Genomic DNA, 24,006 nt, shown 5'->3' with positions numbered 1-24,006 from the left:
TGTTAAACGGCATGAAGGACCTCCACCAGCGCAATTTAAAGGGTTCATGAAGAACTTACAGGTTAGTTGATGGATTATTTCTTCTGGTTGCTGGTGCAATTGCACATGTTTTTGGAAGTTTCTTATACTTGGGTAAAGTTTCAATATTCTAAAGAGGGTGGTTTGGCTGGTCTTGCAGTACTTTTAGTGGCATTTAAAATACATAGTGCTGAAAAAAGTTGTTTCCAGATATGGGTGGCCTGATAGGGATTCCTTTTGGAATTGAAGATGACTTGGAGAATGAAGAGAGGCCACGCAGAGCAGGACAAGCTGCTGGAAGAGGGGGGAGGAGGAGGAGCAGGGCACTCAGCAGGAGACCATATCCACAGAGGGTGCAGATGTATTTTGTCTGTTGTGTAGAATGATTGAAAGCTCTGTGGGGGTGCACCTGGTACCTTCATGAGGTGGGAATTCCAATACTTTGGTTTTTGGGCTAGAGACCCGCTCTATTTCCAGCCCTGCCAGTCAAATTCTAGTTAGTGATCAGTAAAGACGCAGTTCATACCTAGGCCAGTGAAGAGACTGTGGACATCTGGCTCTGGTAGTTTGTATTTCTGGACAGTTCCTTTGTTTCTTTATATTTTATTTCTGAAGCATCATACAGAAATTTGAGTGCAACAGAAGGAAATGTGTGGCCATATGTACAGTTTATATAATGTATAAAGAGATTGTTTTGCTGCTTATTTTTTTCCTTCATGTGAAATATATACAAACATTTGGGCTGTGAAGATTCCCTCTGGAGACTGAGTGAAGCTAAGTAGCCACAAAATATACCTCGATAAACTTGGGTCAGGTGTGGTTTGTGCACCTTTTGAGTATACATTTTACAGTTTAGCAGAACTATTGTACTAATCAAAACCCAGTTTGTTTCTCACAATATATTTCATATATATTGAGTCAATTATCTATTTTGACAACTCACTTATCAAATGAATTTTAATAAACTACTGCAGTTCAAATAAGAAAAATGAAGTTTATTCATTTCCAACCCCCACAGTGATCAAAACTCTAATATTCAAATCAATATTGCATGTAAATTAGAATCAAAAGTGTAATTTAACTTGCCTTTGGCTGCTTGGAAAGATTACTGAATAATAGATGTGGTTAACTTATTTAAAAAGGCATCAACCAACGTAAAAAGTATGTAATATAGGTTGCAAATAGGTTACAGAAGAAATGTGAGTATTGGCAGGCAGACTTGCAGAATATGAAAGACTACTTTTTCATTGAAAGGATGTTTTTGACTTTCGAACTGTTGAGTAGCAAAGTGCACACAATACCTGTTCTTGTCAATGAGTCGTCAGACAAAATGGTAGTGCCTGGTTAGAAATATTCGTAGTATTACGAGAACAAAAATATGCATTGTGGACTTAAGAAACAATGCAAAAATGTGCTTCCTTATCACTCCACATACCTCCAGGTGCTTCTATGCTGTGAAGTAGCATCAGACTTTTTTGCCATTTAACTGATTGATTTGTGGTTTGAAATTATGACAACTATTTCATAGATAATAGTTCATTAAGGTTAGTGGGATATAAATCAAATTTCAGTTGTAGACTGACCTGGTAAATCAAGTGTGACGTATGGTCATGCAGCACTAATGGGAAATCATGAATAGCTAACAGTGCCATTTGTTTTTCACTTGTATTTGGTTCCAAATAGTGGAAAGTCTTCTGGCTCTCAGCTGAAGAGGATGTGGTGCATGCTGAGAGGGCTGAATATATTGACCAAGGGAGAACTTCCTGCTTTTCTTCGAATAGTGACATGGGATCTTTTATGTCCACCTGAGAAGGCAGACAGGCCCTCTGTGAGGGGCAGCAGTTGAGTTTGGTACAGAAGGACCTTTGCAACATTTGCAAGTGGCCAGAATTATGGCAGATAAAAATCAATAGATAAGTGCACAAAGTGTTATTCATTCGATGAAAAAAATGGGGAACATGCTTGCTCAATGACTGATGTTGAACTGGTTGGGGGAAGAGGCTAAAAGAGATCTGGGACTGATAGTAGACGCAAAACTTACTGACCTAAGCGTTCTGATTGGGGTGCATCTCCACCAGGGTGGGAATTCTACCCATCTCAGAGATGCCCCCAGACCTTGGAGGAATTTTTGGCCCCAGGGCCATTTGCAAACTACAGATGGAGCTAGAAACTTGCTGCAGCAGGCCTCGGAGCAAGAAGGCAGTCCCTGAGGTGCCAAAAAAATTGGCAGTTTTTTTCTCACAAATTTATAGTGCTGCCCCTGCTGGGGCCTGTACATGGCCACATTCTCTGAGTGATTGTGCAGCCCTGTCAGTAAAAAAAAAAGCCTGAGAATCCTCTGCCAACATTTGAATGCTGGACGCCAGGGCCTAATGGGCGGTCATGGCGTCCATATGTTCAAACAGGGCTAATGGCAATAAACATGCTGGTTTGCTTGGATGTGCGCCTTTTATGTTGCCGGGCCTGCCCTCCAGAAGGGAGCAGAGGCAGGGAAGCTACTAACATGACCCCGAGCCCTGGAAGCAGTACTGAGAAGAGTCATGAGAATGAACCTTGTGTCAGAAAAAGGTTAAAAGACTCAGACTCTTCGGCCTTGAAAGGAGGCAGAGAAGAGGGAAGCTTAAGTAAGATGCTTAAGTAAGACAAGAAGCCCTCCAGACATATATCCAAAAGGCAGTGAGAGGCAGTGGGGGACAAAGTCAATGCCAGGTGCACCATGAACATGGATGCAGTGCAGGAAGAAGTTCAATGCTTTGACATGAGCGGTCAAGGTGAGTGAGGTCAACTGTCAGGTGGCGTCTCCTACCAACTGCACCACGGACTGCACACCCCCCCATCACCCACATACCAACAAACTCTTTCCATCAGTACTCAACTCTTCCAACCAGATGCTTCCTCTCACCCTTACACATTACCACTGTTTCAAGCTGCCCAACCACAACTCACAGGCCACACACACTGGCAGCTATTCAACCATGACAGGCACATCACCCAGACACACGTCCCACTTTTTTGCAGGAGAAGGTGGCACATATCAGGAGGCAGCAAGTGGCAGTGGCATTTAGCCCCTCGAGCCTGTTCCACCATTCAATGAGATCATGGTGGACTTGTGACCTAACTCCATGTATCTGCCTTAGCCCCATATCCCTTAATGCCCTTGGTTCACAGAAATCTATCAATCTCAGATTTAACTTTCACAAGTGAGCTAGCATCAACTGCCGTCTGCAGAAGAGCGTTCCAAACGTCTCCCACCCTTTGCGTGTAGAAGCATTTCCTAACTTCACTCCTGCACATCCTGGCTCTAAATGTTAGGCTATGTCCCCACGTCCTAGTATTCAAGTGTAGCAGACCTCCAGAAACATTCACAAATGTCCTGGCAGCCAGAAGCAATAATCCAGCCACTGACTTGTAAATCCTGCATGGTCCCTTTAAATAGCGCTGGTGGGGGGTCCTCCATGCACTCTAAGACACGTTCAGATGATCGGGGTTAAGACTGTGCGTTGAGTTGAGTGATAGACACCATTTTGGGACTTATCACTTTAAATCAGCGTTGCACACTGTTTGAAGCCATTTTCTCCCTACTTTACATGATTCCAGAGTTCGTTAGCGCCTATGCTAACTCCTATACCAAGATGGTGTCCAGTGCTCGTCACGCTGGAAACGTGCGTGCGCATCCAATATGCCATCTTGGATTTCGGAGAGGCTGTGTCGCGCCGAAACAACGGGCGCTACACGGCCCAATTTGGCACCCATAGATACAAACTGGTAAAAGACAATTTGAGGCCTGATGTCAGGAAGCATTTCTTGACAGTGATTCCGAGTTCCTTCCAATTAAGAATGCTGGTAACACAAACTCTCGAGTTGTTCAAGAGGTAGTTTGATGCTGTGATGGGAGGATTATAGATTATTGTGGTAGGATGGGTAGATGGCCAAATAGACTCTAAGCAACTTGGTGAGGAGAAACTAAATCTACCCTCTGCAATGATAACACATCTGGAACAGCAGGAGGGCCTGATGTCACCATTGTACCACAAATCTTTGTACCAGCAGGCAAAAAGCAGGTCTCACAAACTCATCTGTATATTTAAACATGGACACTGTTGCCCATCTCAGGCTATTTCAACAAGCAGAAGGATAAGATCGTGTATTTTCAACTAAAAAGCATTCCATTTCCATGGCAACTTTCCTTTGATTCTGGGAGATTTTTTCTGAATGTGTTCTAATGGTATTTGGAGGCACTTAACTCTGCACTGAGTGCCTTCTCTCCACTTTCTCCCATATACTAAATCCTTGCACTTGGAGGAAGACTTCGACAGCTAATTGTGTCTGAATGCTGTCATTGAAAATAGAGTAAAAGATTTCGAAGTAATAGCTGAATATAATTATTAAATATAGAATTAGAATAGGGCTATTTAGCTCAACATGCCCATTTCTCCCACAGACCACACACAATTTGCTACATTGTGGCCTACTCAATTCACTCAATCCCTTGAGGAAGGCAACTAACTGCAGGTAAAACTTGCGCAATTATAAAGCTGTGTGGCATTTTCCTTGATCCCTGAAGATGAAAAAATTCTCGCTTTGGGCCAGAATTTAGTGTATGAATGTGCTCATATGAGATTTCTCGGTTCATTATTTTAACAAAGGTGCTAATATGTTTTAAAAGAGTTAAAATGAGTTAAGAGTTAAGAATTAAATGTGATTTAGGATTGGCATTATTCTCACAGGGTAAGGCACCATTGTTGCTGGCTAACTTAATCAAAGCTGATGGGTAGTGTCATCGTCAGGAGTTGTGCTTGATCTTCAAAGGAAAACACAGTCTACCAATTCAAGAACTCGCAATTAATTTTGACTTTCATTCACCACCCTTCTATGTATGCTGGAGGCTACAGGAACACTGAGAAATCATCTTGTGTAATTTACCATCTGTGGGATAGATAGTCCAATCAAGTGAGCCTGATTAGAAAAAAATATGTGGAGATCCGTAAAACATCAGTGATAGGAAGTGCCAGTCTGAAACAGGACGGAGTTTCATTTAAACATGGGATCATCCTGCATGCCATTTGATAATGTTTGTGTTTTTAAGGCTTTCAATCATAATTATGCTCATGTGACATGACGCCCAGGGTTGCTAAGTAATGGTGAGTAGAAGGAAATTCAGTTGAAGGACACAGTAATGTTAGGTAAATGTATTCAAACCATTTCTTGACAAATTTTCTTTCTTTTTTTTGTTGCTGCCAGTGCTTAGTTTCCATGAGCCTTTGTGCTAATTTCTGCTGCATCTTTTTTTTGCCACTTGAACCATTATTGGCACCAATCAGTTTCCCATTGGAATCCCCCAGATGATTAGTGCATTAATTGGTAATTACCAATATGTGCCACCAACCACATAGTCAGGCATTATTGCACCTACCTAGTAGTTCCTGTGGGGAACTGTCTTCAAAGGTTCCGGCAAAGAACCAGATGCAATATGCTGCTGGAACACGTACAGCTATCCTGAGCTGGCACAGCTACTGAACGTATAAGTCAGCTCTGGCTCAGCTTACTCCACGCCCTTTAGGTATGCTGCAATTTGATTTTTTAATTTGTTCATGGGATGTGGGCGTCGCTGGCAAGGCTGGCATTTATTGCCCATCCCTAATTGCCCTTGCGAAGGTGGTGGAGAACCGCCTTCATGAACCGCTGCAGTCCGTGTGGTGAAGGTTCTCCCACAGAACTGTTAGGAAGGGAGTTCCAGGATTTTGACCCAGCGACGATGAACGAACGGCGATATATTTCCAAATCGGGATGGTGTGTGACTTGGAGGGGAACGTGCAGGTGGTGTTGATCCCATGTGCCTGCTGCTCTTGTCCTTCTAGGTGGTAGAGGTCATGGGTTTGGGAGGTGCTGTCGAAGAAACCTTGGCGAGTTGCTGCAGTGCATCCTGTGGATGGTACACAATGCAGGCACAGTGCGCCGGTGGTGAAGGGAGTGAATGTTTTAGGGTGGTGGATGGGGTGCCAATCAAGCGGGCTGCTTTGTCCTGGATGGTGTTGAACTTCTTGAGTGTTGATGGAGTTGCACTCATCCAGGCAAGTGGAGAGTATTCCATCACACTCCTGACTTGTGCCTTGTAGATGGTGGAAAGGCTTTGGGGAGTCAGGAGGTGAGTCACTCGCCGCAGAATACCCAGCCTCTGACCTGCTCTTGTAGCCACGGTATTTATGTGGCTGGTCCAGTTAAGTTTCTGGTCAATGGTGACCCCCAGGATGTTGATGGTGGGGGATTCGGCAATGGTAATGCCATTGAATGTCAAGGGGAGGTGGTTAGATCCTTTCTTGTTGGAGATGGTCATTGCCTGGCACTTGTCTGGCGCGAATGTTACTTGCCACTTATGAGCCCAAGCCTGGATGTTGTCCAGGTCCTGCTGCATGCGGGCTCGGACTGCTTCATTATCTGAGGGGTTGCGAATGGAACTGAACACTGTGCAATCATCAGCGAACATCCCCATTTCTGACCTTATGATGGAGGGAAGGTCATTGATGAAGCAGCTGAGGATGGTTGGGCCGAGGACACTGCCCTGAGGAACTCCTGCAGCAATGCCCTGGGGCTGAGATGATTGGCCTCCAACAACCACTACCATTTTCCTTTGTGCTAGGTATGACTCCAGCCACTGGAGAGTTTTCCCCCTGATTCCCACTGACTTCACTTTTACTAGGGCTCCTTGATGCCACACTCGGTCAAATGCTGCCTTGATTTCAAGGCATCTCACCTCACCTCTGGAATTCAGCTCTTTTGTCCATGTTTGGACCAAGGCTGTAATGAGGTCTGGCGCCTAGTGATCCTGGCGGAACCCAAACTGAGCATTGGTGAGCAGGTTATTGGTGAGTAAGTGCCGCTTGATAGCACTGTCGACGACACCTTACATCACTTTGTTGATGATTGAGAGTAGACTGATGGGGCAGTAATTGGCCGGATTGGATTTGTCCTGCTTTTTGTGGACAGGACATACCTGGGCAATTTTCCACATTGTCGGGTAGATGCCAGTGTTGTAGCTGAACTGGAACAGCTTGGCTAGAGGCGCAGCTAGTTCTGGAGCACAAATCTTCAGCACTACAGCCGGGATATTGTCGGGGCCCATAGCCTTTGCTGTATCCAGTGCACTCAGCTGTTTCTTGATATCACATGGAGTGAATCGAATTGGCTGAAGACTGGCTTCCGTTATGGTGGGGATATTGGGAGGAGGCCGAGATGGATCATCTACTCGGCATTTCTGGTTGAAGATGGTTGCAAACGATTCAGCCTTGTCTTTTGCACTCACGTGTTGGACTCCGCCATCATTGAGGATGGGGATGTTTGCAGAGCCTCCTCCTCCCATTAGTTGTTTAATTGTCCACCACCATTCACGACTGGATGTGGCAGGACTGCAGAGCTTTGATGTGATCTGTTGATTGTGGAATCGCTTCGTTCTGTCTATAGCATGTTGCTTCCGCTGTTTAGCATGCATGTAGTCCTGAGTTGTAGCTTCACCAGGTTGGCACCTCCTTTTTAGGTACGCCGGGTGCTGCTCCTGGCATGCTCTTCTACACTCCTCATTGAACCAGAGTTGATCTCCTGGCTTGTTGGTAATGGTAGAGTGAAGAATATGCCGGGCCATGAGGTTATAGATTTTGCCGGAATACAATTCTGCTGCTGCAGATGGCCCACAGCGCCTCATGGATGCCCAGTTTTGAGCTGCTAGATCGGTTCTGAATCTATCCCATTTAGCACGTGGTAGTACCACACAACACGTTGGATGGTGTCCTCAGTGCGAAGACGGGACTTCGCCTGCATATGGGGATTGTGCCATGGAACAACAAGGAGGGCCACCTTCCTTGTAGTCACCTCATGAAACACCACCTCCACTTCAGAAGCCATCAATTTGGGCGGGGGTGGAGTTGGGGTGGGGGATGGTGGTTGGGTGCTGGGTTGCATTGTCACTTTCCTGCACATTCATGCCTACACCTTGGGTTTCTTCTCACTTTTACTTGTCACTTATTTGCCCTCTTCCCCCTTCAGCCTTGGCAAAGCATGGCATTGGGTTGTGTGCAAATCGGCATAGGGACAAACATATTACAGAGTTAAATGCATGGCTCAATGAGTGGTGTGGGAGACAGGGGTTTCGATTCATGGGGCACTGGCACCAGTACTGGGGAAAGAGGGAGCTGCTCTGTTGGGACGAGCTCCACTTAAACCGGGCAGCGACCAGTGTCCTGACGAATCAAATAACTAGGGCTGCAGATAGGGCTTTAAACTAAAAAAGGTGGGGGGGGGGGGGAGTCAGGTGAGGGGAAATTTAGAAATCTAGAGAGGAATGTCAAGACAACAGAGCAGTGCAGTGATTTGTGTAAAGATAAGCAGAGTGTGGCAAGAAGGGACAGAGAGTTTTACGGTAATAGTACTTGAGCGAATAAGGTCAAAGCAGGGAAAAATGGTAAAAGGTTAAAATTAATGGCTCTTTATCTGAGTGCACAAGGCATTCGTAACAAGATAGACGAATTAGTTGCACAAATAGAGATAAATGGGTTTGCTCTAATAATTATTACAGAGACATAGTTGCAAGGTGACCAAGGTTGGGAACTAAATATTCCAGGATACTGAATGTTTCGAAAAGACAGGCAGAATGGAAAAGGAGGGGTCGGGGTAGCCCTGATGATAAAGGATGACATAAGGGCAGTGGTGGGAAAGGATCTTGACTTGGAAGATCAGGAAGTAGACTCAGTATGGGTGGAAAAAAGAAATAACAAGGGGCATAAAACACTGGTGGGAGTAGTTTATAGGCCCCCTAACTGTTGCTATCCCGTTAGACAGAGTATTAATCAAGAAATAATAGGAAGCTTGTAACAAAGCGAATGCAATAATTGTGGGGGACTTTAATCTTCATATAGACTGGACAAATCAAATTGGTAAAGTAGTCTGGAGCACGAGTTCATGGAATGCATTTGAGACAGTTTCCGAGAACAATATGGCTTGGAACCTACCAGGGAACAGGCTATTTTAGATCTTGTACTGTGTAATGAGACAGGGTTAATTGGTAATTTCATAGTAAAGGATCCTCTGGAGAAGAGTGATCATAATATGGTAGAATTTCACATTGAGTTTGAAAGTCAGAAACTAAAGTCTTAAACTTAAATAAAGCCAAATACATAGGTATGAGAGGCGAATTGGCTAAGGTAGATTGGGAAATTAGATTAAAGGCTATGACGGTAGATAAGCAATGGTAAACATTGAAAGAAATATTTTGATATTCTCAACGAATATACATTCCATTGAGAAATAAAAACTCCATGGGAAAAGTGATTCATCCATGGCTAAATACGTTAAGGATAGTATTAAATTAAAGGAAGAGGCCTATAATGTTATGAAGAAGAGGAGTAAGCCTGAGGATTGAGAGAGTTTTAGAAACCAGCAAAGGATGACCAAAAAATTGATGAAAAGGGAGAAAATAGAATCTGAAAGTAAACTAGCAAGAAATATAAAAACGGATTGTAAAAGCTTCTACAAGTGCATTAAAAGGAAGAGAGTAGCAAAAGTAAACATTGGTCCCTTAGAGGCTGAGACAGCAGAAATTTGCATGGGGAATAAGGAAATGGTAGAGATGTTAAATATTTTGCATCTGTCCTCACAGTAGAAGACACAAAAAACATACCAGAAAGAGTGGGGAACCAAGGGTCTAATGAGAGTGAGGAACTTAAAGTAATTAATATCAGTAGAGAAAAAGTACTGGAGAAACTAATGGGACGAAAAGCCAATAAATACCCTGGACCTTATGGCTTACATTCTAGGGTTCTAAAAGAGGCAGGTGCAGAGGTAGTAGACGCATTGGTTATGATCTTCCAAAATTCCCTAGATTCTAGAACGGTCCCAGCGGATTGGAAGGTAGCAAATGCAACCCCGCCATTCAAAAAAGGAGGGAGAGAGAAAACAGGGAAGTATAGGCCATTTAGCCTGACATCAGGGGCTCGATTTTAGTAGCGGGTTCCCTGTGCGTTATCGGCGGGGTGGGCTCGAAAATGTCAATTTCCATGTGCGGGAGCAGATCGGGCCGCGATCCCGGCCACTTCCGGGTCCCGCGCTGACGTGCAGGGCTGCGTGCGCGGCCCCCGCTGGTGGGAATCCCGCAGGCAATTAAAGCCAGCGGGATGCCACTTGAGTGTACTTACCTTGCTTGTTAAGGTCATTAAATGAGCTGAATCAGCTGTCATAACAGGAAGTGTGGGATTTTACCTTCAACGCAGAGTGTTTCACACTGGGGGAAACAGTCTCCCTCCAACCAGATGTGTTGCAGCCAGCAGCCTGTGGCAGCTGCCAAGGTGCACTCCACAGGGGGGGGGGGGGGGGGAGAGCCCTCACCCACCCAGGAGGCCACCGCGTCACAGAGGGCAACCCCTGCCCTCCACCACCCCCCGCCAAGCCAGAGGACAGACCGACGTGAAACCGCAGCCCCAGTTCGAGGAACCACCCACCTACCCTGCACAACCCCTCAGACCAACACCTGCCAGATGGGTGGTGCGTTGACATCCTCGGAGGACGAACAGCATGACCAGCCCCAGCATCCTCGCAGTCCACGCCGTCCGCCTCAGAGACGTGGAGCCCCACAACACGGTGCTGTGGCACACCCACCTGCACAGCAGGAGGGAGGGCAACCGCAGAGAGAGATGCGTCGCAGGAGGCATCATGGACCTCTCCGAGGAGCAGTGCATACGGAGGCTCAGAGTCAATCGCCAGGTAGTCGCCGACATCTGCAGCCTCCTTAACGACGAGCTGCTCCCTGATGGACCAAGCAGCATCTTATTACCTGTCGCCATCAAAGTCACCACTGCCCTCAACTTCTTCGCATCCGGATCCTTCCAGGGTGCCACCGGGGACATCACCGGGGTCTGTCAGTCGTCTGCACACAAGTGCATAAGGCAGGTCTCCGATGGGTTGTTCTGCAGGGCCTCGCACTACATCAACTTTGCCATGGACGAGCGCAGCCAGATGGAGAGGGCGGTTGGATTCCATGCCGTGGCTGGCTTCCCACGGGTGCAGGGTGTAATCGACTGCACCCACATCGCAATACGGGCACCTCCGCATGAGCCAGGGCTGTTCATCAACAGGAAGGGGTATCACTCCATGACCACCGCCAGAGATTCCTACACGTGTGCGCCAGATACCCCGGCAGCTGCCACGATGCCTTCGTCCTCAGGGAGTCCACCGTCCCGCCTATCTTCCACGCACCCAACGCCGGCAACGGCTGGCTCCTCGGCGACAAGGGGTATCCCCTACACATGTGGCTCATGACGCCTCTGAGGAACCCCATCACAGAGCCGGAGCGTCGGTACAGTGACAGCCACACTGCTACCAGGTCTACAATTGAGCAGACCATAGGGCTGCTCAAGATGCGCTTCAGGTGCCTTGATCGTTCTGGGGGAGCGCTCCAATACACGCCATTCAGAGTGGGACGAATCATAGTTGTCTGCTGTGCCCTGCACAACATGGCCCAACAGAGAGGGGTGCTGCTGGAGGAGGCCCCATCCACACCCACCACTCACATTGAGAACGGCGATGAGGACGAGGACGAGGACGAGGACGAGGAGGTGGAGGTGGAGGAGGGGGAGGGGGAGGAGGGGGACGCGCCAGAGGATGATGCATGACCCATGCGCCGAACCCCGACTCACCGGGATGCTCGCCGGGCCAGGGAGGCACTCATACGTCAACGGTTCTCCTAGAGTCAGACAGTGCGAGGCGGTCGCATCTCCTCACCTGCACATGCGAGGGGCCATACCAGCCCCCTCCTCTGAAGAGTGTTGCCAGTAGTCCTGCACCCACAGCAGTGTGCCCAATGGGCGGCAGCAGGTGTTCGCCGTCATGATGGGCTGCACGGAACGCACCTATTGCACAGGCCGTGGAAGAATGGACGAGAGGTGGCAGGAGTGGTGAGAACAATAGTGTTTAATATGTACAAGGTGCAATACTATAAACAAAAAGTGTACAAATTAACAGACACCCTGGTGCATTCCCTTTGTGCTTATAACGCCTTTGGATTTCTTTTCCGGGTACCCCTACGTGGTGCTACCCCTGTGGCTCCAGCAGAGGTTGTGGCAGGTTGCTCGTGTTCTTGCCCTGACCGGGTAGATGCTTTGGGCGGACGGCCCCTGGGTTTCGGTGCCCGTGAGGGCACCTCCACAGACTGCTCCTCCTGCATCTGTGCATGGGCAGACTCGGCCACCTGGAGAGGAGGCACCATTGCGGGTACTGGTTGAGAGGGGGGCAACAGGTGGGACGTGGGGGCGCCTTGAGAAGCGTCCCCGCTTCCATGTCCCCGGTCACCATCATCCCTCTCGTGGCCTCGGCCCACATCACCCCTTCCACCCTGCTGGACGACAGTTTGGATGGCATGTGTGAGGCCTTGCAAGGCCACCCCTAGTGTATCCGTCAGCCTGTTTATGGCGGTGGAATGTTGCTCACCCTGAATCCGTACAGCCGTTCTCAGGGCCTGCACGGACTCGATGTGGAGCTGTGCGTGACGCTCGAGGGAGGCCAGCCTGTCCTCCATCGCAGACGCTCCCGCACCTACCCGCGACACTATGTCGCCGGTACCCTCCTGTGCCTGCGCCACCAATGCCCGCATGCAGGAGTTGGACTCCTTCATCGCCTGCGCAATTGTGGACAATGCGCACGGCACCTCTCCCAGTACCTCGGCAATTAGCTGGTGCCCCTCGATGACTCTCCTTTTCACTGGTGGCCCCCTGGGTTCAGCATCTGGGTCCGGCTGAGCAGAGCCTGGAGATGAGTGCTCCCACCGACGCGGACCCTCTGCGGCTGCCCCTGCCACCAGGGTCTGCTCATGCTCACACGTGCGCGGTGAATCACCAAGTGCTGCCTCAACTAGTTGGCGAGGGGGACCCACCGAGGTGCGTGTCTTTGCGCTGGTGGATGGTTGGCTCATATGTGACGATGCACACTCAGAGACCGGCATGTCCTCTGAGGAATCGCCCTCCTCAACCACAGCGCTCGCAGACGGCCCTGCAAGAGAACAGAGGGCACTATGAGGCATGTGCACCAACGTTACGGTGCGCCTGATGCCAGGTGATGATACAGTCACTCGCGATCATGGGTGTTGAGTGTCAGCTTTCCCTTACCGGCCGTTTCTGCAGCGACAGACTCGCCATCTGCAACAGACAGGCAATGTGGCGTGCCGGCGAGGTCGAGCGCCTCCACCTCTGCATCAGTCAGATCGACCACGTGCGGCGGGCCCCCTCCGGTGCGGGCCCTTTCTCTGTTGTTCTTGCATCTCTTCTCCTGTCAAGGCAAAACACAGATGCGTGAGTGAGTGCGTATTGTATGGTGAGACGCATCAAGCATCGGTGTGGGTGGGTTGAGCGTGGGGCAGATGGATGGGAGGATGCGTGTGCCACATGCCCATCCCATTGCATGGGGATTGGGGTGTGTGGTAATGTTCGGATGGGGACTGGGACGGTGGGTACTTGCGGGCACGGCGAGGATGGTGAGTGAGTGGCTGTGAGGATTGTTGCGGGAGCGCTGTGGTGGCTCTGCAGGAGGGGTTGTGATCCGTATGGCGCGATGGTGGGGACGGGTTGTGGGAGGGTGCATTGGTGTACTCACCTTGCCGGACCTAGTGAGGTCATTGAACCACTTGCGGCACTGCTCCCATGTCCTGGGGGTGTTGGCCCTGCTGCTGACCTCCGCCGCCACCTCTGCCCATGCCTTCCTGGTGGCGGAGGCAGGGCACTTGCGTCCGTCCGCAGGGAGCAGCGTGTCCCTCCTCCTCCTCACGCCCTCCAGCATCAGCTGCAGTGCGAGGTCAGAAAAGCGTGGCGCAGCCTTGCCCCTGGGTTGAGCCATCATGTCTTGCCTCTTGATTGCAGCAGGAGGGGCTTTGGGAGACTGCCCCTTTAAGTGGAGCTCCGACATCGCGTCAACGGTAGTGCGCATGCGCAGCCCGCTGGCACGCAGCTGGGGAGCGGAGAACCTGGAAGCAGGGCTTAATCTGATCAGTTATCCCGCGATCGCGCGGGGGGCGCACTCAATTAGCCGTCCGCGTTTTCCACGCTCCCGGAGGACCACCCGCTGGGAACCCGCAGGCCTGCTAAAATCGGGCCCCAGATGCCAGGAAAATGCTGGAATCCATTATTAAGGAAGGTAACAGGACACTTAGAAAATCATAATATGATTAGGCAAAATCAACATTGTTTTATGAAAAGGAAATCATGTTTGACAAATTTATTTGAGTTTTTTGAAGATGTAACTTGCAGGGTAGATAAAGAGGAACCAGTGGATGTAGTATATTTGGATTTTCAAAAGGCATTTGATAAGATGTCACATAAAAGGTTGTTATGCAAGATAAGGGCTCATGAGGTTGGGGGTGATGTATTAGCATGGATCGAGGATTGGTTTACGGACAGAAAACAGAGACTATTGAATCGTAGAAAGTTAAGGCACATAGGGAGGCCATTCGGCCCATTGTGTCCGTGCCAGCCGAAAAACAGCTATCCTGCTTAATCCCACTTTCCAGCACTTGGTCCGTAGCCCTATAGGTTACGGCACTTCAAGTGCACATCCTGGTACTTTTCAAATGAGTTGAGTGTTTCTGACTCTACCACCCTTTCGTGCAGTAAGTCCAGACCCCCACCATCCTCTGGGTGAAAAAAATTCTCCTCAGCTCCCCTCTAATCATTCTACCAATTACTTTAAATCTATGCCTTCTGGTCACTGACCTAGGGAACTAGGTCCTCCCTATCCACTCTATCTAGCCCCGTCATTATTTTATACACCTCAGTTAAATCTCCCCTCAGCCTCCTTTATTTTGTTTTTATTCGTTCATGGGATGTGGGCGTCGCTGGCGAGGCCGGCATTTATTGCCCATCCATAATTGTCCTTGAGAAGGTGGTGGTGAGCCTCCTTCTTGAACCACTGCAGTCCGTGTGGTGAAGGTTCTCCCACAGTGCTGTTAGGAAGGGAGTTCCAGGATTTTGACCCAGCGACGATGAAGGAATGGCGATATATTTCCAAGTCGGGATGGTGTGTGACTTGGAGGGGAACATGCAGGTGGTGGTGTTCCCATGTGCCTGCTGCTCTTGTCCTTCTAGGTGGAGAGGTCGCGGGTTTGGGAGGTGCTGTCGAAGACGCCTTGGCGAGTTGCTGCAGTGCATCCTGTGGATGGTACACACTGCAGCCACTGCAAGCTGGTGGTGAAGGGAATGAATGTTTAGGGTGGTGGATGGGGTGCCAATCAAGCAGGCTTCTTTGTCCTGGATGGTGTCGAGCTTCTTGAGTGTTGGAGCTGCACTCATCCAGGCAAGTGGAGAGTATTCCATCACTCTCCTGACTCCCCAAAGCCTTTCTACCATCAACAAGGCACAAGTCAGGAGATGAGTCACTCGCTGCAGAATACCCAGCCTCTGACCTGCTCTTGCAGCCACGTTATTTATATGGCTGGTCCAGTTAAGTTTCTGGTCAATGGTGACCCCCAGGATGTTGATGGTGGGGGATTCCAAAGACAACAACCCCAGCCTATCTAATCTAGACTCAAACCTAAAATTCTCCAGCCCCGGCAACATCCTCGTAAATCTCCTTTGTACTCTCTCTCGTGCAATCACATCTTTTCTGTAGTGTGGTGACCAGAACTGTACGCAGTACCCAAGCTGTGGCCTAACCAATGTTTTATACAGTTCTGGCATAACCTCTCTGCACTTGTATTCTGTGCCTCAGCTAATAAAGGAAAGTATTTCATATGTATTTTTAACCACTTTATCTACCTGTCCTGCTACCTTCAGGGATCTGTGGACATGCACTCCAAGGTCCCTCTGTTCCTCTACAATCTATTTACAATCTATATTAATGACTTAGAGGAAGGGACCGAGTGTAATGTATCAAAGTTTACTGACGATACAAAGCTAGGTGGGAAAGTAAGCTGTGAGGAGGACAAAGAGTCTGCAAAGGGATATCGACAGACAGGTTAAGTGAGTGGGCAAGAAGGTAGCAGATGGAGTTTTATGTGGGGAAATGTGAGGTTATTCACTATGGTGGGAAGAATGGAAAAATAGAATATTTTTAAATGGTGAGAAACTATTGAATGTTGGTGTTCAGATAGACTTTAGTGTCCTCATACAAGAAACACAAAAAGTTAGCATACAGGTACAGCAAGCAATTAAGAAGGCAGATGACATGTTGGCCTTCATTGCAAGGGATTTGGAGTACAAGAGTAAGGAAGTCTTACTGCACTTGTACCGGGCTTTGGTGAGATGTCACCTGGAGTACTGTGTACAGTTTTGGCCTCCTTATCTAAGGAAGGATATACTTGCCTTAGAGACGGTGCAAAAAAGTTTCACTGGATTGATTCCTGGGATGAGAGGGTTGTCCTAATGAGGAGAGGTTGAATAGAATGGGCCTACAACTTTGGAGTTTAGAAGAATGAGAGGTGATCTCATTGAAAGATATAAGATTCTGAGGGGGCTTGACAAGGTAGATGCTGAGAGGTTTATTCCCCTGGCTGGAGAGTCTAGAACTAGGGGGCATCGTCGCAGGATAAAGGATCAGCCATTTAAGACTAAGATGAGGAGGAATTTCTTCACTCAGAGGGTTGTGAATCTTTGGAATTCTCTACCCCAGAGGGCTGTGGATGCTGAGTCGTTGAGTATATTGAAGGCTGTGATAGATAAATTTTTGGACTCTAGGGGAATTAAGGGATATGGGGATTGGGCGGAAAAGTGGAGTTGAGATCTAAGATCAGCCATGATCTTATTGAATGGCGGAGCAGGCTCGAGGGCCGTATGGCTTACTCCTGCTCCTATTTCTTATGTTCCTATGAGACTTTCCTGAAGCTGAGGACTTTTGTCCCCTTATTCTGGTGCTTCCCTTTTATTCTCTGCATCCCTTTAATTTTTATCTGCACACAATTTTTCACTCCCACTGTTAGTATACTCCATGCACCTATCTAAATCGTCAACTCAAGCTGTGCATAATTATGATATTGAGCTGACCACAAAGATAAGTGCACTATTTGCACCTAATTTTCAAGTCAACATAACACCCATTCCAAACTGTTCAGATGTTAAACTATACCCATGTCAGAACATTTATCCTTGTGTTTCTAGGAAGATTCTGAGAGGAAGTGTCTTCGTTTGGAGCAATCGATCCAGTTTGTATTGAGTACTAGTTTCATTTTTATGCTGAATTATATCTTGCCTATCTTTCTGCTTCTGTATGTAATTTATATTTATAAATAAATCCAGACATAGTTTTAGGCTGCTCTCAGTGTGGTGATATTTTTGTGGCTTCTGAGATGACAGGAGAATGTGGCCAGTATCCTAAGATTTCTCCAGATCGTGGGGTATAAAATTCAAATCTTTGTGCCTGTTTTATTGGGCAAAAAAGATTTACTAGGATGATACCAGAACTGAGAGGTTATACCTATCAGGAAAGATTGAGCAGGCTGGGGCTCTTTTCTCCAGAAAAGAGAAGACTGAGGGGAGATCTGATAGAGGTCTTTAAGATTATGGAAAGGTTTGATAAGTTAGACGTAGAGAAGATGTTTCCACTTGCAGGGGAGACCAGACCTTGGAGCCATAAATATAAGATAGTCACTAAAAAATCAAATAGGAAATTCAGGAGAAACTTCTTTACCCAGAGAGTGGTTAGAATGTGGAACTCACTACCACAAGGAGTAGTTGAGGCAATTAATATAGATTCATTTAAGGGGAAGCTAGATAAACGCATGAAGGAGAAAGGAATAGAAGAATATGCTGATACGGTTAATTGAAGTAGGGAGGGAGGAGGCTCATGTGGAGCATAAACACCAGCAGGGGCCTGTTGCGCCGAAAGGCCTGTTTCTGTGCTGTGCATTCCATGTAATTCTATGCAACAATAACCAATTTAGAAGGGAGACACATGAGCCCGATCGGCATGAGCGTTCAGGCCACTGCTAAATTGGTTGGGGTCTTTTTCTAGGCAGCCCTGACGGCTGCCTGAAATGAGTGCAGACCTCATTTCAATATTGAAATGAGGCTCTTGTGCTCATTTCCAACTTGGATTGGTAAATTCGTTTACACTAGTCAGAGTTTGTGAAACATTTTATGTGGCGTTGGAAGGAAGAGGCGTGCCTCCGCTGGCTCCACAAAACATCTGCGGGCCGGTGTCGACCCACCGTTGCCCCCCTACCTATTGCCTCCCCCCCCCGACACCCAGCCCCCGGAATTACCTGTTGGCCTCGGCGTGCAGCGAAATTGTAAGGCCCCAACAGGCAATCTGGGTCAGGGTGCCACATTGGCAATTAAACTTCAGTTTGCAAACTTGCATTATTTTTAATGAGAGAAGATTTAAAAAAGAGTGGATTAACATAAAAGAGCTTGTGGTTCAAATCTTGCTAAACATGGCAAAGTTAGGCAATACTCATTGTTGGCGATTTTTGTTTTAAAACACTTGTCCTTTCATGAGCATTTCCTGTTCTCAATCATTTTATAATAGAATCTTGTTAATATCACTTTCCCATTGAGAACTTTCATTACTTTCCATGGGAGTTGATTGACTACAGTTGGCTGCTTTGGACGACAATGAAAAAAAATGATGTGGAAGACATAATAGCGCCCGAAAATAGGTGTGAAACGGGTGGTGCGACTATAATGCGTGACCAAAGAGGTTGGCCCGAGGCTTGCCCGAAATTGGTCTTCAGGCCTCATTACCATGAAATTGGTCAACTGTGGGCACCAATTGGACATCCTACTGGTTAGGACACTGTAGACATGGTAAAACTAGTCAGAGCTTGTGCAACATATGCAGGTCCTGCTAGTAACAGTGTTGACCCTGGCTGCTCCTTCCTGCCAGATTTGCTGTCTTCTATGAAGGGTACCCTAGGTTGGTAAACAGGATAATTATCTTTATACTCACTTCATGCAGTTACACCTCCACTTTGACACCCTGGCTACAATAATTTTAAACCCCTTACTTCCTTAGGAAAGGCTGGAAAGTAGTTACAGCCCTTTAAGCCTTCCCAATGCACTCTGTGGCGTGGATTCCTTATTGGGGTCATGAGCCACCTCATTAGGGAATAGCTCTTGTCACCCAGTGGCCAGCCTTTCACTTGCCAAGCCTATTCACATTTGACTGCCGCATAGTGAAGGTGTCGTGACTGCTGCCAGGGTAGCAGGCATTGACCTCCATGATGCGCTGCGTGTGGTCGCACACCAGCTGCACATTCAGGGAGTGGAACCCCTTTCTGTTCATGAATATGGCTGAGTTGAGATGTGGAGCACTCGTGGCAATACACGTGCAGTCAATGGCACTCTGCACCATGGGGAAGCCTGCAATGCGAGCAAGCCCACGTGGTCACTCGTTCAGCTTCTCTCTATTGAGAGGGAACGTGATGAATCTGTTACGCATCTCGTATAGTTCCTCTGTGACCTTCCTTATGTAGCAGTGCACTGCACACTGTGAGGTGTTGTACAGCTCGCCAGCAGAGGTCTGAAAGGATCCAGAGCCGTAGACGTTCAGCGCTCTGAGGCTGTAGTTGTGGCTGCAGCGGGTGACAGATCTCCGTCACGACTTCCTTGGTGAACCTCAGCCGTCGGATGCACTGATTCTCGGTCAACTGGAGGTAAAAGTATTGTTCCCTGAAGGCCCTCATGGGATATGGCCTCCTGCTCAGTTCCCTGCGCCTCCTCATCCCTCTCCTCGCAGCTTGACCTGCTCTGCGTGGCCTCTCTGCATGCTGCCAGTCGTGTTCTATGCCCAGCGGGAGCCCTAGCTGACCACCCATGGTTGCCAGGATCTTGTTCAAACACAGTTGTAAATTACATCAACCGTAAGGCAGTACCTGCCAAACCACTCTCAAATATACTATAACAACTCTTTGTAATTATAGGAAGCTTCAACAAACATGTCCTATTCTACCTGCAGCCAGAAGCAACAATCCAGCAACTAACCTGCAACACCTGCGTGATCCCTTTAAATAGCGCTGGTGGGATGGTCCTCCCGGCACTCCAAGACTTGTTCAGGTGTTCGTGGTCAAGACAATGCGCTGAGTGGAGCGTTAAGTGCCAAAATGGTGTCTATCACTTTAAATCAGCTTTACACACTGATCTAACGCATATTCTCCCCACTCTACATGCTGCTGGCCTTCCTTATCTGCGTGTGTGTGAAACCCTTTACCAAGATGGCGTCCGTAGCACATCACGCTAGAAGCATGCGTGCCCATTCTGGACACCATTTTGGAATTTCGGGAGGCCGCATAGCACAACAGGCACTACAAGGCCCAATTTCTAGCCCATCATGTTTAAACATTTTAGATTTCCTCCTCCAGCATTCTGCCAGCCATGAAGTTTGACTGTTTTTGTTACAGATTGCTGTACTACATGTGAAGTGACATGATATCTGTGAGCAATGCATTATCTTTGCAATGGTGCTGTTATCATGCACCTATCTGTAACCTTGTGCAACATCAATGATGATGCCATCAATTACTATTGAAAGCTGGCGAGGTTATTACATTAACATTTTGAAGACAGTTTGCTATGAGACAGTGACACAGTGTATGTAAAAATATTCTGAAGTATTGGCCCCAAATTTCCTCGAGTGCACTTGGGCAGAAATTATGCCCACATTTAGGCCAGTTTCTGCGCAAATCTTGCCAACGGGTGTTTGTCGAAATTTCCTGCGGAGCTCAATTGCCATTGTAAAAACTGGCATAAAACTGCACAAATGCAGTGCCACCAATCGGACTAATAGCATGTGGACTGTTGTCTTCTGCCATGGCACCTCACTGTCCAAGCCTCTTGCCTCTGCCCATTGGGAAGGCCATTCCAGCTGCTATGTCATTCTGAAATCACTGGGATGGGGGGGAGGGGTCCAAAAAATTTTGGGTGCGCTGAGACTAACTGCACTTTAGTTATGTATAGCGCAGGTCTCTGAAATAAAAATTCAAAATAAAGAGAAGTAAACCGCTATCAAACACCAGATATCAGGTGACTTCGGGCTGTGCTGCGTCTAAATTGTTGGCCGTAGATCTACACCAGCACATTATTTGCGTAAATCCATGAAACTCATGTGAGCTGCATGTGAGTGGAGCTATGTAAGAGCTGCAGGGGCTTTTGGCCAACATATCTCAGATGTGGCGCAAATGAACGATGAAATTTATGCATAACAATGTTTCAGCGTAAAATCAATGTAAATCACTTATTTCCTCAGGAAGAAACAGTGCATCGCTGCTTTTGGACCATAGTTATTCCAAAACTTTCCAGGCAATTCCTGGCCAAATTGTCTTTTACCTTCTTCGGACCTAGGTTCAAACCCTACCTGGGCCGGAGACGTGGCCACCTTTCTGGCCCTTAAACATGGTTTATTTGTGGTTCACTTATTACTGGACATTATATTTTTTAAAGTACCTAAAATACATGCTAACTGTTTATCTTATAAAATGTCTTTGAGAGTATATATTTCAAAATCAGCATTCCCTGATACTTAAATATGCCAATTTACATATGTATGAATATTAATTAGCAGTTAAAAATTATTTTTCAAATGTGTTTTTATGAGCTTGTTAAAATCCAGTGTCTCTAAAATACATAAAATGTATATCAATCAATTTTTCTTTATGTTCCCAGTGTTAACATTCTGGCTGTTTTCCTAAAACAATTTGCTACAAGTGTATGTGTTTTCAAAACAGAACTTTTTCCAAATATAAGTGCCTCAAAACTAAAAGTAGCACTTGGCATCAAGAACTTCAACAATGTGGGTTGCAAAAGAAACATAAAATTGCACCAAAATAGAATGAAACCACAGAATGATGATGCCATCAATTTGTATCACTATGAAGTGGTTTCTGCTTTGCAGCAATGTAAAAGAGGTAGCATAACTCTGGAGTCGGATCCCAATCTGACTACAGAGCACAGTGATACGAGACACCTTGGGGAAAGCCAACTCCCATTGTTTGGGCGTGACAATGCATGGAATATAACACCAGCCTAGTGTCAAGTTTAAAAAATGCTCAGGTGTGATATGTATGGTATTTGCATATTGTTAACTGAACATCAGATGGCCCCTTGATGGGAATAAGCACATTGTGGCGAATACATTGCAAGGTATCTCTTGTATTGTTTTTGTTATTTTTTGACAGAATATTTTAAAGGATCTAGAAATAAAAGCAGCTAGTTATTACCATATCAATTTAAGTGTTTATTTGGACATAATAGTGACGACAAGGATAATGGACAGCACTTTTTAAAAAAGTATTTAATGTTGGATATCTTTGTTATTTAGGTACTGGTCTACCTTGTCACTGATTTTTTTTTAATCATGTCAGCATTAGTTAGAAAAATCAGGGAATATCGAATAGGGTCGAGCTGGACTGAGCATATAGAGAGACTTAATTTTTATTTTGAGGCAAATGAACTTGCAACGTATACATAGGAACATATACATTGATTAAGAATCTGATTGCACCTTCAACTGATGAAAATGTTTCTCAGTTTATAGCAGAACTGAGGAGACTGTCCCAAACATGTGACTTTGGGTTTCTGGACGATGTAATAAGAGATCACTTTGTCTGCAGTTTGAAGGAAACTTCAATACAGAGGAAAATATTGGTAGAAGACAAACTCGCATTTGTTGGAGTTCTCAAAATAGCATTTGGGATGGAGACTGCTGCCAGGCATGTTAGTGAGTTACAGACCACAGGATCCAACAGCTCCAGAGTGATCTGAGTAACTCAACCACGTTGGAGGTGTGATAAAAATAATCATCATCCAGACTGATGTTATAGGAAGGTTAGTGTCATAACTGCCTAGAGTTGGGCCATTTAAGTAAGTATTGCTGGAAGCCAATAGGTGCTGCTAGATTAGAGGCAGGGAGAAGAAAAGAAGGCCCCAATGTCATGTCATATAGAGCTGTGAGGAACGGACAAAAATCCGTATCCATTATGTCTATTCTGATGAGGAAGAAACCGCACCACAAGATAAGATGGATGAAGAAGAAAAACATTTTCCTGTTTATTCCATAATAGGAAAGGGGAAATGTAAAGTTGTGGTCCCAGTCTGGATAGAAGTATTAAATGTGAATTTGAATTGGATGCTGGGGCTGTGATAACTATTACATCATCAGAAGTACATTAGGAAAAGTTTAGGAAAATTGCCCTTAAAAAAAACGTTATTTTACTGAAAAATTGTTCTGCACACCCATTGCCAGTCCTTGAGAAAACAAATGTCCAAGTAAAATACGAAAATGAGACAAAACAGTTGTCTCTAATTGTAGTTAAGAGCAAAGGTCCCTAACTGGAAACCATTTCTGAAAATGATAGCACTGAGACCAGCACCAAAGGCAGACCTGATGACAGAGTAGTATATGGCTTCAAAGAAGAGGAATGGAGCAGTGATATGATCAGGAATTTCTTCTTGTTTTCGAGTTCATACCAGCCAATATCCAGAAACGCGATGTTTACCAGCAATCAATGATGATGTTCTTGACAAAATTAATTAGACCAAACTAATGACAAGGCTTTCGGACCCTTCACCAATGCTGCCCAGGGGCTCAGACCTCACACTGTCCTTTTCAGAATTTAGATGGCAGTGACAAAGTGAAATGAGAAGGAGTTGATGATCCTGAAGTACAAAACTGTTCCGAAGAGTGAGAAGCATTCTGAACAAGCTCATTCGGCACATGTTACACCTATTCCCATATGTAACGAACCAACCACTTAACAGGACAGTTTGTTCCTGATTCTGGTGCGAACTCTCTTGGACATCCTCCGGAGAAAGTTGTGAAAATCAATTATGTTGAAACCAAACCTGAGAACTAACCATTTACTGCTCCTTTTATTAGTCCCAATTTTCCCCATTGTCAATCTGACTTGAAGATATCAATAAGGGTCAAGGAAACCTCCAAATCATTTTGACTTGTAGATGGTTGAGTGTGGTGGTTTTCATTACGGTTCTGGTATTAGCATAACCAATCTTTCCTGCATACCACTGGGAGAGTATT

General features: G+C 46.6%; 1 protein-coding gene across 1 annotated transcript in view; it reads left to right on the top strand.

Moving 5' to 3' along the window:
* cntnap2a (contactin associated protein 2a) overlaps positions 1–24,006 on the top strand; it is a 1,620,024-nt gene that overhangs the window by 38,792 nt on the left and 1,557,226 nt on the right. The window lies entirely within an intron of this gene.

The sequence above is a fragment of the Heptranchias perlo genome, chromosome 2 (assembly GCF_035084215.1).
Source record: "Heptranchias perlo isolate sHepPer1 chromosome 2, sHepPer1.hap1, whole genome shotgun sequence".
NCBI lineage: Eukaryota > Metazoa > Chordata > Chondrichthyes > Hexanchiformes > Hexanchidae > Heptranchias > Heptranchias perlo.
This window is presented reverse-complemented; position numbering and strand designations above follow the sequence as displayed.